Consider the following 19,017-nt stretch of genomic DNA (forward strand, 5'->3'; position numbering starts at 1 on the left):
TATTTTGCCCTAAATGCCGTTAATTTAACTATTTTGTAACAAGACAAACAATTACATTTGTTGACCCGGGGAAATCTAATGATGATTGTATTTACACTAAAATGTGTACACTCTTGACGTGTGTCGAAGATGATGTATCGAATACATTATGTCGTGCGAGTAATTTATCACTTCAAGCATAAAGGTGTTTTAGTGACGAATCTTCGTCATACACGTAATAACCTATTCTTAAGGGTCCTAAGCACCTAATATTCTTAAACAGAAATATGAATCTTACAGATCAATATTGATAAACGCACTTAGCCTTCCCTTCAAGCCAAACAGCTACAAGTCATCACAGCAAACTGCTAGAAGTACAAACCCTTGGATCACACATGTTACATTGATTGCTGTTTGCAAACAAACAGTATCGTAATTTTATTAAAACAAATTTCTCCAATGAAGATTTCAGGTTTTCAACGAAACATTGATAGCAATAACCTTAATATAGATTTGCGGTGTACCTGTAATTGGTATAGTTCCTATCTAGTCTTGCACTGCCGGAACACATGTAGGTACCAATACAGCAACACATGATGAATAGCTTTTCACAACAAGGAATGAGAAATAATCAAAAATGGTAAAACGGTGGTTAACGCTGCCGAGACACGTGGGAGGAACAGAATACCGTGGCTGGCCTATGATTCATACACTAACGCGCAAAGAGAGAGAAAGCACGTGCACTAAATTGGTTATATTTTAGTAAATAAACATTGTGCAGTCTAGACCTTGTATTTGATCAAAGAAGCCTTGCCAATAATTCGTGTACGTATGATGTTATGCAACATTAACTTAACTTCCTTGCTTTTTGACCACCTAAGAGAATAGATTATTTTTTCTATACAGCGAAATGATTATTTAGTGGCCTGGATGTTTAGGTAGTATGTTATTAAGTAAATCATACACATCGCTGTACGTTTTGTTGGTATATGTAGTTGATATTCTACTATTTCTTTAAACAGAGATAATGATGCAATTTGTCATCAACACATGGTATACATTGTAGCTTTATTTGTTTCAATTAAACTTATTAACCTTGTAACAAAATCTTCAAGAAACCCAATTTATTCCAAAACACGCATACCTAATATAATTAACACACATTCAAGAGGTACATCACATTTCATGGGTTTTTTTCGTTGTCAATTAATGTACAACAAAAGATGTTCGCTATGAAAATTGAAACCATGAACATATATATTTTCTATGGGCTGCCATTGGAAACAATAAAAAGCTGCCAACTTATGCGTACTAAAAAAGGGCCTAGCGTTCAAAACCATGTAAGCTTAACAATGATTTTAATAAGATAGCATTCAAAAGTCGGCATCAGATCCGCGCTATCACAAAGACGTAAATGCACCAACATTCCCTTCCTACAGCACACATACATTACACATATGGAAGAACGCCCGGACATGACCTTAGTTGTTGATAGGATGATAAGCCCTATACCATCACACAGCTTAACGAAATGTTCAATATATTTTGGAAAATGTTCAAAGTGATACATACATCCGCGTAACATCGGCGACTCCGAGCTCATTCAACATACCTGTTGTGAGCCCCGATGTTACAACAAACAAGTACGTTTCAATATTTATATTTCCCCGTTGTACAGCCTTTTAATCCACCTACCGACTCATATATTGTTAAAGAAAGCATATTACAAAGAACTGTTAGACATGAATGTTTTAAAACTCACACATATTGTTTAATTTCTTGTTTTCATATGAACATTTCGTACGGCTATAACTCATTAACGTGAAGCTTAACAATTTCTTAAATGACGACCTATACATCCAACAAGTCCCACCCTATACTTCTGTATACAAAAAGAAAATTGTGTACTGTGACATTTTGTCTATTCCTTATGACAACATTGGTTCTTTATGTTGGTCAGTATTGAAATGTTTCACTATATGTACATGTTCATATTATCACTAGATACCTCTTCAGTACGAACTCATCAATATTGAATACAGACTAAAGGCAGTAGCGTGTAAACGGTACCTGCAGACTGACTTACTGGCGGCGCCTAAGTGTACAAAGCTCCCTAGCAATTATAGGCAGGGTATATAGACGCATTCGTACAACAGCAGTGTTACAATTGCAGTTTAACACGTCACGTGCACAGAGCGCATGCTCGCTAAAGGTTCGTGTAAATGTTCAGTGTATATTTCCGCATAACGACCGATATTATCGTCTGATTTTAACCTTTGATCAGTTGACTTTTCTTTATGTATTTAGTGTCACTTTGTTGTATTGTTGTTGAACTATTGAGAAACCTGCAAACAACGGAACAAATATATTTCGAAAATGTGTGAAACAAACTTCATATACCTGCCATTGTACAATTGCAAATATGCTAGACCGATTTCAGATCTTCCAACAGTGTGTCATTATGTTTAATAGTAACAGATAGGTGAAATTTAAAGAAGAAAAATGGAAAGGGGAAGCCAGCACCGAGAACAAAAGAGACGACAATTTTATTGTGGATACATCATGATCCATCCGCAATAGAAGGGGATTTCTATCACAACATGTACCACACTGTTAAATTTGTTTATATTTCTCACGATGGTATTATTTGTGAATTACTGCAATTCCAGTCTCAATGCATAATATGGCACGAACCATTTACAGTTAAATACTTTTTAGATAGTATTGACATCAAGCCACCATGAAAATTTGTTTTTTAGATATAACAAATCTATTCACGAAGCAGTAGTTGTCACTTCAATTCTAAAGTACCTGTTAAACTATTCGAAGCCATATTTACCTTCCAAATTTAAGTTTTTCTTTCAATTTTTTCGATGATTTGATGTCATATTCCTTAACATGGATTATCAACCGATTTTAAATTCTTTCTTGTTGATCGGCCGTTGAGATAAAAATGGTAAATGTGTAATAAAATGCATCAACTCTATCACAGTGACCGAATCCTTCACTCCAAGCAACATGATATTTATAGAAACCTTCCTATTGTCATCGCAAATACATAATGATGTGATTCCATAATGCAGTTTCCCAGAGGGATAAAATGTGGAAAATCACCATTCTCTAATTATTCAACAGATGATGAAAATATCTGCAAAGAGACCATTACATCATTTGAAATGGTTAGTAGTTGACCTCCTGTGTCATTGAACGTATAAATAATACGAGGTCCGTGGGCTAACGACGGTATCCGTTTCAATCGTCTGGAAAGCCAGAGCGCTGCGGACGACCATTACCATGATTATTATTTTCTCAGGGAATTTCCATAATTGCTGGTGTTGCTAAAATAACCCTTAGGTCTAGACATAGAAAAAAAACAGGCAGTAAGCTGATAAAAAAGTGCATTGCAACTCGCTAACCCCGAAATGTGAAGTCAGGGCCACCATCAGCCATTTCTCGGACATTCGATAAATTGCCTAACACCACAGGGGACATAACGTTGGTTTCTGATTTTTGTTTTGTTTTTAAGGTATCAAAAACTGTTCATTTTATGTGTTTCGTTGTTTTTCTCTACTTTCCGTTCGCCTTTCTCACTGTTCTAGTAATGCGTCATGGTAGACATTTCCCCTACTTCTGGTAAATGTATCTATCGTTCATGACGCTCTTTCTCATGATGAACGTATTTAGGTGGCAAGTATGAATTTTCCAGTCGACGTTATACATAGCTATATGTTTACTGTCGTTGATATTAATATTGATTTAAAAAATGTTTTTTAACCATTTCTTTTTGAATCACTGACCTACAAACTATATGTATAAGTCATTAAGTCACAGTAGAAAAAGTGTGTATCGTACGTTTGGCATTGGCTACTGAGATCGGTACAATGTACAACACGTTTGTCCGGTTAAATGTTCTTTTTATTCATATATTCGTATTGTTAACTGGTATGTTTTGTGTTTATCTGATGTGCCAGTAACCCAGACGAGAGTATATGGATGGATAAATATTTAACTTGTACACATAAAACAGACAATTGGCCGGAGTAAGGAGCACGCATTGTAATACCTTCACACCTAATATTTATGTCAATCGCACCACTAAGAGGGAGCGCCTCAGCCAAATCATGCAGTTTACGTTCAGAAAAATATTTCACAGAGCACGCAACGTTAAATTATTAAGCTTCATCTATATAGAATGACTGAGTGGCTAGTCATTCATTGTAAAGGGTTAGAGAGACGGTTTAATCGTTAACATTCGAACCTTTATCGCTGTTTGGAAAGCTGTAAAATACCTGTGTTACTGTTTTGAACGGTATCGATTTTTATTTTTTTACATTTGTATTTTAATCAAATTTTCAACATTTTCGTGATGTTTTGAATAGACTGATTATTAAACATTGGTATAGTGGGTGTTTAACGTCATGGCAACAGCTAAAATCACAGAGCGAACGGATGAGGGGGCCACTCAGGGGTGAAATTAAAGTGTCCTCACGATGAAAGGTCAAATCTTGAACACGACAGTATGACACTTTCCGGTGAAATATACTTACAACGCAATTCTTACCATAATCCATTCCAAACTGACAGTAAAGCTAAGCGCGACAAGTACGATTTTTTCAGGATTTTGGTTTGTCTATGACGGGTAAAAAAAGAACCCATAATCACGCTCGCTTTGGTGAATGCTCAACACTTTTTGCCAAATCAAGACATTGCAAAGACGTTTGGAAACAAAAAAACATAGTTGGAAAAAAGGAAATATACCAGCAAAGCAATATAAGATTAATGCCAAATGACTTAATTTGAAAACTTTTCTATCCAAATAAGAGGTCATAAAAGTAAATTTCTGGTTTTTCATGGTTCACGTATAAGTCACTTTTTACAAGTCATGCAATAAGCAACTTTATTCTTCTTTTCTTCTATTTATGTTGCTTTCTAGCTTCAAACCTTTACATTTTATATTAAAGTAAGTTTTTACGCTCAAAGCAAAACTGAAGAACTTTTTCCTAGTGATGACCTACATTATGTTTCTGCTTTGTAATACATAAATTCAGATTTACGTGGGTTTACAGTTAGGGTATGTGCAGGTGGGTATATTTTATAAGTTTACTGTGCACACTAGAAACAACCCGTATAACAATAATTTATAATGTTATCATTCGTGCGGTTTGATGAATACGAGGAATGGAATACATATCTGCCTGTTAATGCTTTGGAATGTCCATTGTAAGACAATGTGTTCGAAAGGCAGCAAGGAATTTACACAAGAATTTTGTGGAAACAACTTAGCACTCGCTATGCCTTTTTATCAACGACAAACATATTATACAACATATTGTATGGGTTTTTTTTAAATATCATCTACAACCGAAATATTTCATCAAATTACTTTTGATAAAACATTACAATATTATGTTTTATTAAAATATCACTTAAAACATTTCATTCATCATATGGGGCATTGAATAAACGGCGAATAAACCAGCTGTGTCACACTGCATCTTATTGTAACAAAGACACTTATACATTTACCGTCATCATTACCACCACTCACACATCTTATTGTAACAAAGACACTTGTACATTTACCGTCATCATTACCACCACTCACACATCTTATTGTAATAAAGACACTTATACATTTACCATCATAATTACCACCACTCACACTGCATCTTATTGTAATAAAGACACTTATACATTTACCGTAATCATTACCACCACTCACACATCTTATTGTAATAAAGACACTTATACATTTACCATCATAATTACCACCACTCACACATCTTAATGTAACAAAGACACTTATACATTTACCGTAATCATTACCACCACTCACACTGCATCTTATTGTAACAAAGACACTTATACATTTACCATCATCATTACCACCACTCACACATCTTAATGTAATAAAGACACTTATACATTTACCATCAACTTTATCACCACTCACATCTCACCTTTTAATTTCTCTTGATGTCTGTTGTGTATTTTGAGGGTTTTTACGCTATCTGCCCAAGATGACTTCTTGTGTCGATGGGGCGTTATCCTTAACAAACAAACACGTCTGTCTGTTATCTGTTCAGTGCAAGGTCAGACAAGACGCGCGACTTGTATATGTAGGTAACACGTGTAAATACTAGTTATCCACGTATATATACACAAAACTACACATGTATGTACACACCTGCATATATACATAACCACTGTATTACATCATATTCCACGCTGTTACATAGAACTTTGTTTATCAGGGGTTTACGTCTTTGCAACTTCTAGGGTCAGATGTAGACGGGGGTCCAGGAAAACTACCGACATGAAATGTAATAAAGTGAGAAAGAAAATGACAAAAATCCTAAGTTCTGCTAGAACAGCATGTTTGAACTATAAGTGTGACTTTAACTACCTGCAGTTAAACTGTATATGTTGGTTATGCTTCCAAAAATGAGTGCTATTTCTAATATGATTCTATATAACAACACGAATATGTTCAATTTCATTTTACAGAACCAGTTTAAGTTATCTACAGTCAGCATTCTTGTTCAGACATACTTTGATGTTAAGACTTTTTCATTTCTATGTTCCCTTATTTGGTATTAGTTATGTCCCTCATCAACCAATGACCTTAGCTGTTTATACAATGTAGGAAGTTAAACCCTATACAACCAACCGAAACCAAACCATTATCAACAAAAATTACTGGATAATAGGTCTAAAAGAAACATCGAGTGGTATCCTTGTCTAGTAGCCTTTGTGAGCTTGGGCCAAAGCTTATGTTGGTTTCCTGTATCTGAGCTTTCGTATTTGATGGCATAGCGCGGGGGGTAGACGCATTGAAACTAAACACGGAGCATTATTAATTTGATATTGCACTTTGTTATCTGAAAATTGTTTTAGTCATTCAACAGGTTCATGCAACTTGTTTGAACGGGAAATAACATGTAGTTTCTATATAATGTACAATGCGATCGTTTACGACATATTGACATCGTCGGCCAGCATTCCCTGGTGAGAGCTAAATATTATACGCCCTTCTGCACGATCGCTCGCTGTGATGTTATCACCGCTGGGAAGTGTATGGGTTCAAAGTCAGAGAAGCGACTGGGCTAACTCCAGATGCATCTTCAAAGTTTTGAAATGTATATCTTAATGGAATACCCGATTTAGCTAGACTTATAATAAGAATACACAAGAAAGAAAGCGCAATTCGGGTTCTTTAGTGGTTCGGGGAACATCAAATACCACTTGTGTGAAAATCAAATTATGTTCATTTTCCACTGCAATCTCAGCAAATTTTATTAAAAGATTACACTGATCGTACATTAAAAGAATTGGCACGTCTTCAAAAGTATGACGTCACTTCATAGCTTTACGACAAATACGGACATTATACCACCAAAGAAATAAACTTAACACAATTCACGTTTATAAAAACAATATATTCTGTGTAACCTGGAATTGTCCCCAAGCCCCAAAATTGTTGAATTTTAGTTTACAAAAACAAAACACGCAACTATTTCAGGAACAGTGAACAAAAATAAAATATAAAAATTCAATCTTTATCAAATATATTCTGCTGTGAGCATGTGAAAGAGTAACAGAGAAAATGTGTATAATTGTAAACGAAACTGTAGCTAAATGGTCCATTTGGATTGGCCAGTAGTTTTCTCAATCTCCGTCATGAGTAACGAGTGGAAATGTTGTAAGGTCTAAAACGGTGTTTAATTGGTATGAATTACACAAAACCATTCAGATTATATTATGTGGTTATTTACATAGTGGTTAGAGGAAAGCCTTGATGATGCAAACTTTATATAACTTGAGTTACAACATTCATTCAATACGTTCTAACTTGGTGTCAATATTTTCATGCATCGATACATTGCCTACACCAAAATGACACTAGTGAAATAGAAACAACATGACCACGCCGTCAATACAATACCCAAGAACACGCGAACAAACTGGAAGGTGATTAAAAAAGCAGAACAGGCAAAACAGGTACAAAAAGAGAAACATACTTAACCATCACAGAAAGGGCAGGAAACAAGGTGATCCAAGGGAGTTGGCACATTGCCAATACGAAATATGAATTTGTTGCATCGATAAAAGTAAAAAAAATAATTATACAAAAAATGTTAAAGGGAAATAAATCATAGTCGAAGTTGCAAAGAAATACAACCAGTTTTTGAAACCTTATGTTGTTTTTTATAAAGGACAGTTTATAATGTATAATAAAGGTTTCACTTTGAGTTGTTTACATTATTAAGCTATATAAGTATGTATTATAAATCCTAATCATGCGTGATTTTCGCAAATATAAACATGAGTTGCTAGTCTCCTGAGGGCAACGGCTGATATCTATGCAAATGGTGTGATAGACAGGAATATCAAAAATACTATTGACATCGTCCGTAACAACGAAAAGCATTGTAAGGTATTTGAGATGTATAGATGTTACTCCAAATATGACGTCGGACATTAATAAATGCTTTAAATAGTCGAATGAAGTTAGTTGTGTAATTTTGGATAAAGATACTTTGTTTAAAGGCTCAAAGCGCTCGTGCCATGTTTAAACGAAGCATCGTTCATCCGTGCAGCAACAAGTTGAGGCACCGCCTGTTTTGATATTAGGTAAATAATTGATAACATAACTTCTATCTGAACTTGTGCCGTAGTGTGGAGGTGATAACTTAGCGCTTCCGTCACCAAACATTTACTCACTCTATTTCTGTATTTCAAAACTCAATAATAGAGTTACTCGCTGTTTAAGAGTAAGGCCAGGTTTGTTAGCCTAACATGTTGTTGAAGACCATAAAAGTTTTTACCTTTGTTTATATAGGGTATGTTTTTTTGGTAGTCTTTTTATGACATTTTAATAACGATACACGTGTTGTTGTTTTTTTACTTAGAATTATATGTATACAAAATATTTTTTCTCAAGAATTCAACTTTAGTTTATATAAAATTGTTTGAATACACTGACTCATATTGACATCTTTATTGCCACATAGTATGACAATATTTAGACAGTGCTCTCTATCGCAGTTTTATAATTAGATGATTCGGGTAAACAATTAACCTGCTGTATCCCATGCCCAATACATGATCATAATAATGAGTCTTCTACTTATTGGACCTTAAAGAAACCAGACGTTTATTCTGTTCTTTTCTTTCTTATCTACTGTTACTTTCCTTTGTGTTTCTCAAAAAATCTCTGGCTTGCCTGTTGTCAGAATAAAGTGACCGGTTTAAGTGAAACGTTAATTTGACCAGGGTATAAGATTTCGTTTTGATGGCACACTAAGCCTGTCCCACTCTCTGATTTAATCATCAATGTACACCAAAGGCCTTAATTATTAAACTGTTACTAGGGTGAAAACCCCCCAAAAAACTTCCTTATAACTGTGACGATCGTTTTTCTTCGAACCTAGCTGTAGCGAGAACGCGAAATCTTCAACAAAAATAAATTGTTTATATTTCAGTCATAATTTAATATTATTATTGGTTAACGTCATAGTTTTCGCCTGTGCGCGTGTGTGTGTTACGTGCATCTTATATGGAGATGAACGTGACATCACGTGGTCCACTACAACTATATATTACTGTCACTTACCTTACTCGTCCGTCTGTATCATATGAATGATCGTTTTAATTAAAATCAGTACAGTTAAACATCGATTTTATTTTAAATAATTTGTTTACACTGTTCCTGGAATGCTGGATCCCCCATCCCCAGCTGTTTGTATATTCCGTGTATCACTTGAGCCTACGTACAATCTACCGCGGTCAACAGGTACGTACGTAATGGCAATAAGGAACTGTCTATAGAAGTGACGTAACGCCAACCTTTCAAATGAAGCTAATTCTGGAATGCCAGAGAGACGCAATAAATACGATCAGCGATAAAACCTTTTTTTCATTTGCTAAACACCCTTCCATAGTGTATACAAGCAGAACAGTTGTTGCTGTAGTCATCGTTTTGTATACCGTCCATTCCTTTATTTTCGTTTTGGTGTTGTAACCATTCCAATGATGTTGAGGAAATATTCATGACATACATTTATCCCTTGTTTAAACATGTCTGAAAATGAGTTCAGGATTTCCATTTTATATTTCTGATTGATTCTCTAAATAACGCAAACCCGAGTATATCATATCATATAAAAAGCAACAACAGAAACGTGGTGATGACACTTACATATTTAAAACGTAAATCACTTGTTTTCGAAAAACAAATCACGTTCGTTATGAATCGAGATATTTTTTGTTAATTTTGTACGAACAGGAATTCGACATATATTGAATTTCGCAAATTAGCGGCAAATATGGGTGAATTAAATAGGTCCTGTTAATATATACATCTGGTCACCTTGATTATCATTGTAGAGTTTGGTTATTTGTAACCCGATGCTAACCATTATGCTCTTGGCTATACTGCTAGCAACACCTTTCATTTGTGTACAGCGAACAGGTATCATTATCTACGGTCTCAATCTATGTATCATAACGTAGCGACCAAGAGTAGGGAAATGCTGGCTCGTGTGTATTCACACATCCGGACAACACGAACATAAGGTTTGTTGTTTATCTCCGACTTTCACCAGCTATAAGGATTGTACAGTTTACTCAGACATGACATTTGACCGGTTTTAGACACCTGATGGACATGACAGACAGACTCTTGTAGGCGAAGTCAGGTCCCAGAAATAAGAAATTGGATAGGAAGACGAAGAGGATTATAACCCCGGATTATAATTTGGGTCATAATATGGATTTCATAATGACATACATCTAGGATACTTATATTGACCCTGTACCTTGAACGTGTAGTCTGTTCTGTGCTGGCATGTAGTTTTGGTGTGTGGAGTAAAAAACGAAAGAAATTTGTAAATTTCAAAGACGTAAATACCACACACATTGTTTAGAGAAAATGAAAAAACAAACTACGTTTTTACAAATGACTATAATGTATATTAAGGGTTGGATATCCTGACGTCAAATGGTATTTCTGTAGAGAATGCCTCGTCTGTCACTACTCTCCACAGACCTATCACTCAATCGCAGCATGCAGTACAGTCCATATATTACCAATACAATGTGGCTGTGCCAGAGTACACCCTCGTGTATTGAATACAAGTGTGATTAAAAGAAACGTTTTGCATGCGTGACATAGTTAACTTAACGAGTTAATATTTAGTAAAGTAACGTTGAAGTATATTTAATACAGTAGCTCTAATACAGTTACGGTAAAAGATAATATGGTTGTGTTGGGTTTATATAATAAGGGGGGAGGGGGGGCTGAAAGTTATTTATATATGTATATAACGAACTATGGTTAAACACGTGTATTAGAAGGTTAAAGGAGATGAAATGAAAAGTCCTACTATTGGGCCCAGTACCAAGATTGTCATCAAACCCTAATGTTTAGTTATGATCTGTTATAGATGTGTGGCTCAAGCTTGTCTTCATTATCATCGTGTTATATTTGTGTACTTAAGGATTAACCCACACGTCACTGGGAGCCACTAGTAGTACTTCTCCCGCCACAAACCCGTGTTTACTCTAGCGGTTAGCGTAACACGTGGAATCGTCCATCAATTTATGTTTCACAGCTCGTCGTGCATGCAAAATACAGTTACTACTAGTATTGGCCCAATTTTATACAATCTTCGGTATCATTAAAACTTGTTTGTTTTGTAAGCAAAACTATTGTTACTATATTTTACAGGTATTTTGAAAACAAAATCTTTTGTCAACAATTTGATTAAACTTTATACCGCTAAGTAAAAAGGCAAGACTTGAAGTATTGGACAGGTGAGTTGCGAATGGTACAGACGATTACACTAGAAGTATGGGATGGATACAGACGATTACACCAGAAGTATGGGATGGATACAGCTGGTGAGTAAGTTTGATTCAGATTTTTTCCGTCAATATTCTCATGTGAATGGCAAAACAAAAAGAAAGAGAATTATTCGCCACAATCAATGTTCTGTAATTACATTGACAGAACAATTTAAAAATTCAATAGTTCATATAAATCTCTTTCACAAACGGTTTTTGTTTCTCGTTCATAACTTAAGCTGGGGTATATGTAAATACACATATGCCTGTTTTATGTTTTGTACACAACATTGAATATGTTTTAATAGATCTTATCGGTAAAGTGATAGCTACATTGTATAAAGCTACTACTTAACATAAACATCCAAATAATGAAAGTAATACCCAAATATAAGCGGAATGTTTAGGTTCACCAACTACACTTAACTTATTTTAATAGTTTGACTGATCAGTATTGAAAAGAGAATTATCATTTGATGAATTGAAATACCTTGGTGTTGTCCATAGACTTGGTTAATTGTACATAGGCGCTTCCGTGCTTCTTATTTTTACTGTTTTATCACAAAGATGCACGACACTCGTTCTCCTTTAGATGGGCAAAGTCCCTCCCGAGATTCCCCATATTTGTTTCAAGATGTTTATTTATCAATGTGACCTCAACTAAGATCCTGTATGAAATAAAACGTATGTTCCATCGAAAGAACAATTATTCCTAAACACAATTGGCAAGATAAGTACGTTAGGCATATACATGACATAAAATTGTATGTAAATCTGTTATACCTGTTGAATGCATACAATATTATCATAATAATGTAAAGGCATACAACAGACTCAGCGACATACATGAATATTTCCAGCGTATATTTCAATACAGTTTATACAGCAGACTGGGATACATACAAAAATGTTCCAGCATACAGGACTTTAATCGTGTATACTGTATATCAAGATGACCACCACGTAGCCATAAATAGCGTGATAAAAACGAATTCAACGCCCAATTCAGCATCAGAATATATATATACTCAGATAAAGAAACTCACAAGTCAGGAGTGGTACCTCACAGCCATCACAGTCGTAATCAGACATTCAGTTCCTATTTATGTCAGCATAATGAATTATGTATGATAAAAGAGGCAACTGTATCTAAAACATTTACTTTGTCTGTCTTGGTACAACAACAAAGTAGAAATATATCCACTATTTCGTCATTTACCCATTCAGTCCAAGAACTGTGAGTCAGTATAACAAAAGTATTTGTCTTTTTTATCTTGATCTGTAGCTAGTTAGAAGTTACTTCATCAGAGAATGAAACTGTAAGATCCATTATCTTTCATGGATACGTAAACATTAGTCAAGCATTTCGAAACTCTCCCAGGATACGCAATCACATATCAATAATCATTGGATGACGATTATTTGCAAGTAAATATGGTATACTATTTCAGATCATACTACGATAAGAGGCGAATGGATACGGTAAGCATTGAAGCTTACTTTAAAACCTAACAAATCAAAGCAACCTGTCTGTGACGATTAATCACAGAACAAATAGCCCTTGAGTTTGTAAACAGTTCTAAATGCAACAAAACCCGTACGTTTTATGACCAAAAATGTCAAATTCTTTACCAAAACAACGATTCTACAGACAGCTTTGACAGAAAAGATAGTTTATTTAGCCATGAGTTAACCATTGTCGATACATGGTACATTTGGCCCCCGACGTTGTATAGTACCCAATAGCACTGATTAGGTCCTAAGGGTATATCGCCGGTCAGGACTATTACAATGAGTCTTGGCACTTGTTCAAGCCAGTGGTATTGTGTTTATATTGATTCGCGGACATATTTCTTGCGGAAATCACCAGAAACTCGTTTATCAAAATACACAAATATGGTATGAAAGCCAATTAGCAAAAATTTCATCACCTGCCAGTAAAACCATGGAAACTAAAGGATTGTAAAATTTCCAACAGTCAGTCTGTTCTGTCAAAGGGCAAAGCACATCCTTACGACGGAAGAAAATGCGTTAGTTAGTTTGTTTGTTTGTTGTATTACAACTTCACAACTGATCTGTTCATATGACACCGATGCCATTGGATCATGGGGACATTAAGGAGCAGCTTTAGAGCGTCATGTTACAAAATGTAATAACCTGGACACGGCAGCATGAACTTCCACTCTGTCACATTATACTTAGTCTGATCCCAAAGTCAGGGTTAAAACCAATGGTCGCACATAAAAGGGACACCAAGTTCAAAATCTTTGTTTTTTATTTTTTATTTTGGTCTTCCTTTTGATTGAATACTCGTAAGAAAATGACGGATAAATTCCGACATTTTAATTAATATTATTGGTCTGCCAAACAGCCAAACGTTTTATGATTGAATGCGTCGATTTTAGCAACACGTGATAAATTTACCAATTTCAAAAAGGTGTTTAATAATTTGTTTGTCAATGATATATGGTCTCAGTAAATCTTTACTGTAAGGTATTTGCTATTATTAATAAAAAAAAAAAAAAAAACATTTTTCTTCTTACGTTTTCACTTATTGAGATTAATGATGATGCATCTCTTTTGTGAACGTCTTTTTATAATGTTTTATTGTGCCAATAAAGTACTTATTTTAGTGATAGGTCGTAAATCAATACAAAACAAAGAATATACTTCATTTCAAAGAGAAAGGTTCAGCTAAGATCTTCCAAACAAAACACAATATGAATACATCGAAAGGAAACTTGATGCATTTAGTGCTGGTATTAGTAACTAATTTATATATTGTCATAGAATAATATATCATGTAATTACCACTTCCCATTGAAAGTTAAGGGTAAATAATGACATAGTTACTACCACGTCCCAGTGATAGTCATAGATAAATAATACCATCGTTACTAGCACTTCCCAGTGATAGTCATAGATAAGTAATACCATAGTTACTAGCACTTCCCAGTGATAGTCATAGATAAATAATACCATCGTTACTAGCACTTCCCAGTGATAGTCATAGATAAATAATACCATAGTTACTAGCACTTCCCAGTGATAGTCATAGATAAATAATACCATAGTTACTAGCACTTCCCAGTGATAGTCATAGATAAATAATACCATCGTTACTAGCACTTCCCAGTGATAGTCATAGATAAATAATACCATCGTTACTAGCACTTCCCAGTGATAGTCATAGATAAATAATACCATCGTTACTAGCACTTCCCAGTGATAGTCATAGATAAATAATACCATCGTTACTAGCACTTCCCAGTGATAGTCATAGATAAATAATACCATCGTTACTAGCACTTCCCAGTGATAGTCATAGATAAATAATACCATCGTTACTAGCACTTCCCAGTGATAGTCATAGATAAATAATACCATCGTTACTAGCACTTCCCAGTGATAGTCATAGATAAATAATACCATCGTTACTAGCACTTCCCAGTGATAGTCATAGATAAATAATACCATCGTTACTAGCACTTCCCAGTGATAGTCATAGATAAATAATACCATCGTTACTAGCACTTCCCAGTGATAGTCATAGATAAATAATACCATCGTTACTAGCACTTCCCAGTGATAGTCATAGATAAATAATACCATCGTTACTAGCACTTCCCAGTGATAGTCATAGATAAATAATACCATCGTTACTAGCACTTCCCAGTGATAGTCATAGATAAATAATACCATCGTTACTAGCACTTCCCAGTGATAGTCATAGATAAATAATACCATCGTTACTAGCACTTCCCAGTGATAGTCATAGATAAATAATACCATCGTTACTAGCACTTCCCAGTGATAGTCATAGATAAATAATACCATCGTTACTAGCACTTCCCAGTGATAGTCATAGATAAATAATACCATCGTTACTAGCACTTCCCAGTGATAGTCATAGATAAATAATACCATCGTTACTAGCACTTCCCAGTGATAGTCATAGATAAATAATACCATCGTTACTAGCACTTCCCAGTGATAGTCATAGATAAATAATACCATAGTTACTAGCACTTCCCAGTGATAGTCATAGATAAATAATACCATCGTTACTAGCACTTTCTAGTGAAAGTCATGTGTAAATAATGGCATAATTACTAGCACTTTCGAGTGAATAATGTGTATATAATTCCATAGTAACTAGCACTTTCCAGTGAATAATGTGGAAATAATGCAATAATTAATAGCACCTTCCAGTTAAGGTCATGGGTAAATAATGCCATGGTTACTAGCATTTTCCAAGTGAAAGCCATGGGTGAATAATGCCATTTTTCTTGAACTTCCCAGTGAAAGCCATGGATAAATAGTGCCAGTTTACTAGTACTTTCCAGTGAAAGTAATTGGTGAATAATGCCATTGTACTTGTACTATGCCATTTTACTTATACTTCCCAGTGAAAGTTATGGGTAAATAGTGCCATTTTACTTGTACTTCCCCGTGAAAGTCATGGGTAAATAGTACCAGTTTACTTGTACTTCCAAGTGAAAGTCATGGTTAAATAAGGCCATTTTACTTGAACTTCCCAGTGAAAGTCATGGTTAAATAATGCCATTTTACTTGTACTTCCCAGTAAAAGACATGGGTAAATACAAAATATAACACCATTGTTACAATCATTTCCCAATGAAATTACAAAAATAATACGATTATTATTTTTCTGTGAATCTTATAGATACACAAGGTCATTGTTAGTGGCTGGATTCGTATCAGAAATAAGGAAACCACATTTATTTTGTTTCCTCTAACAGATAGTCAGACATAGTGAATTCTCGTCACTGTTTAACAGATAGTCAGACATGTTGAATTCCTGTCACTGTTTATCAGATAGTCAGACATGTTCAATTCTGGTCACTGTTTAACAGATAGTCAGACATGTTGAATTCTGGTCACTGTTTAACAGATAGTCAGATATATTGAATTCTGGTCACTATTTAATAGATAGTCAGACATGTTCAATTCTGGTCACTGTTTAACAGATAGTCAGACATGTTGAATTCTGGTCACTGTTTAACAGATAGTCAGACATGTTGAATTCTGGTCACTGTTTAACAGATAGTCAGACATGTTGAATTCTGGTCACTGTTTAACAGATAGTCAGACATATTTAATTCTGGTCACTGTTAAACAGATAGTCAGACATATTGAATTCTGGTCACTGTTTAACAGATAGTCAGACATGTTGAATTCTGGTCACTGTTTAACAGAATTGAAATACACGTTGTGGTGACTTGGATCATTTTTGTAGTATTTCCGGTTTTTACAGAGATGTTTTTTTTAAGTCGCTGGGTATTAACAAAATATAGATAATTTTAGAACAGGATTCAAACGAGAGTTACATTCTCATCTTGTTAATTTATTAAATTGTGGGTACACCGTTGCATGTAAATGGCATCCTACGAGCGTCATACACAAACTCTGCGTAAAATTTCCAATGAACTTTAAGATACTTCAGTATCTCACTTGTCAAATTCAGTTATTGATGTGTTTCGATAAGGGCTGTGATTGAGTAGCCTCTCGGCCCGCCCCCGCCTTACGTCACATTAACATCACATGTTGCTGTTGCCTATATAAACACACGTGTTTCCGGTTAGTGCCAACATAAGCCGATTGCCTGTTTACACCGTGTCGTAACATTATACTTATAAACCCATCAATGAGGCCGTCTTTATCCAAATACTATACGAGAAATAGACCCCTCGACATTTCACAGGAAGTAAACAGAATTAACAGTCTACGTTTTTTGTTTTGTTTTAGGGGTGTGTGTTTATTTTAATGTTTGGAAGACAACACATAATATCATGCAATATATTTGAGATTTTGTGAACGTAAGAGTCGATATATTGATGAATAATTTGGAAATTTAAAAAAACAAAAAACAATCACGGAATACTATGCTGGGTCCATTCGGCATGGTACATTGTACTTCAGTGAGGGAGCACTCTAAAGTCGGCATCAGATCCGCGTTATTGCAAGAAAGTAACAACACTAACGTATCCTCCTTACATAACAATGTCTGATACATGTAATTGGACGTCAAACGGAATAAAACAAACGAATTATTAGCGCCGTCTAGTGCTGTGCTTTTTAATTACTTTTGAATGCTTGTTTGAACTATATACTTTGCTTCAGTATTTGTTTGTTTAACGTTTAACGTAAACATAATTCCGCCGGTGTTTTCTATAAAGGGACATAAAATCAACAGTAATTTGCTGTCCCAATTGGAACACCTTGGATCTATTTAATTTCTTCTCTAACTTCCATACTCTTTCTTTTTGTAGGTATCTCTATAGGCACCCGTCTCCATGTGCTCTTGGTTGTTACGAAGACGTGAAATAAAACAAAACAATTCACTGGAACAGCGAACAGTTTTAGTCTTTCCAAACCTTCCCTAATCAGGAGTCAGATGAAAATCCTCTACATAAATTGCCGCTTACGATAACGTGCAGAGGAATGCAGTAGACATATTCTTTCCCCAAACATGAAGGATTAATACAGCACCACTGATACGTAGAATATCTATACAAATACATACATGCCACGCCCATACAACACTAGAACGTCTCTTCATATTCTACACAGCGTTCGTTTTGACACTCACATTGACATTAGTCCCAAGCTAACCTATTTATCTATTGTAGAAAGCAGCTGTGATAGCTTCAGTACTCTATAAATCTACTTAGTAAAATAGGTTTTAAAAAAGGGAATTAGGCAGATTTTCAAAATAAAAATGCAGAGTCCGCCTCTCTTCTCAGTGTACGTTACACGTCCGTGTCGTAGGCATAAAGATGGTTGGAGAGAGACCTCCCCTTCCCCGTTTACCCGTGTGTATATATTGATTGTAGGGGTGCGTCAATCCCCCCCCCCTCCACCATTGCGTGTGCGTATAGATGTCGGTATTCCGTTCCTTTCAGCAATTAACTATGCGATGATCTTAGCAAGAATGACAAAAACGAGAGTATGTAAACATGTCGGGCTAATTAGCACTGGCTGTGTGTGACATTCCGGTGGTTCACCAGAGGCGACGTTACCCATATGTTACTGTCTATGAACAGTTTGTAAGCCACTTGTTGCATAGAATCGTGTAACTGCCATCTCCTCGACGAACATGGTTGTTTTCCTCCCAAGATAAGACAGGTTTCAACCTGTGATTTAATTTGCATATAAAACAACCCCCCC

At 35.2% G+C, this 19,017-nt stretch overlaps 1 protein-coding gene across 6 annotated transcripts in view; it reads right to left on the bottom strand.

Moving 5' to 3' along the window:
- Nucleotides 1–19,017, bottom strand: part of LOC110446115 (innexin unc-9-like) — a 239,949-nt gene that overhangs the window by 9,256 nt on the left and 211,676 nt on the right. The window contains exon 1 of one of the 6 annotated variants that reach the window (XM_021491102.1): nt 5,940–6,017. The exons of the other annotated variants lie outside the window; for them this stretch is intronic. The gene's annotated coding sequence lies outside the window, so the exon portion shown is untranslated. Of the gene's footprint in view, nt 1–5,939; nt 6,018–19,017 lie in introns of those variants that run through there. 6 annotated transcript variants of the gene reach the window in all.

Source organism: Mizuhopecten yessoensis, unplaced genomic scaffold (assembly GCF_002113885.1).
Source record: "Mizuhopecten yessoensis strain PY_sf001 unplaced genomic scaffold, ASM211388v2 scaffold2553, whole genome shotgun sequence".
NCBI lineage: Eukaryota > Metazoa > Mollusca > Bivalvia > Pectinida > Pectinidae > Mizuhopecten > Mizuhopecten yessoensis.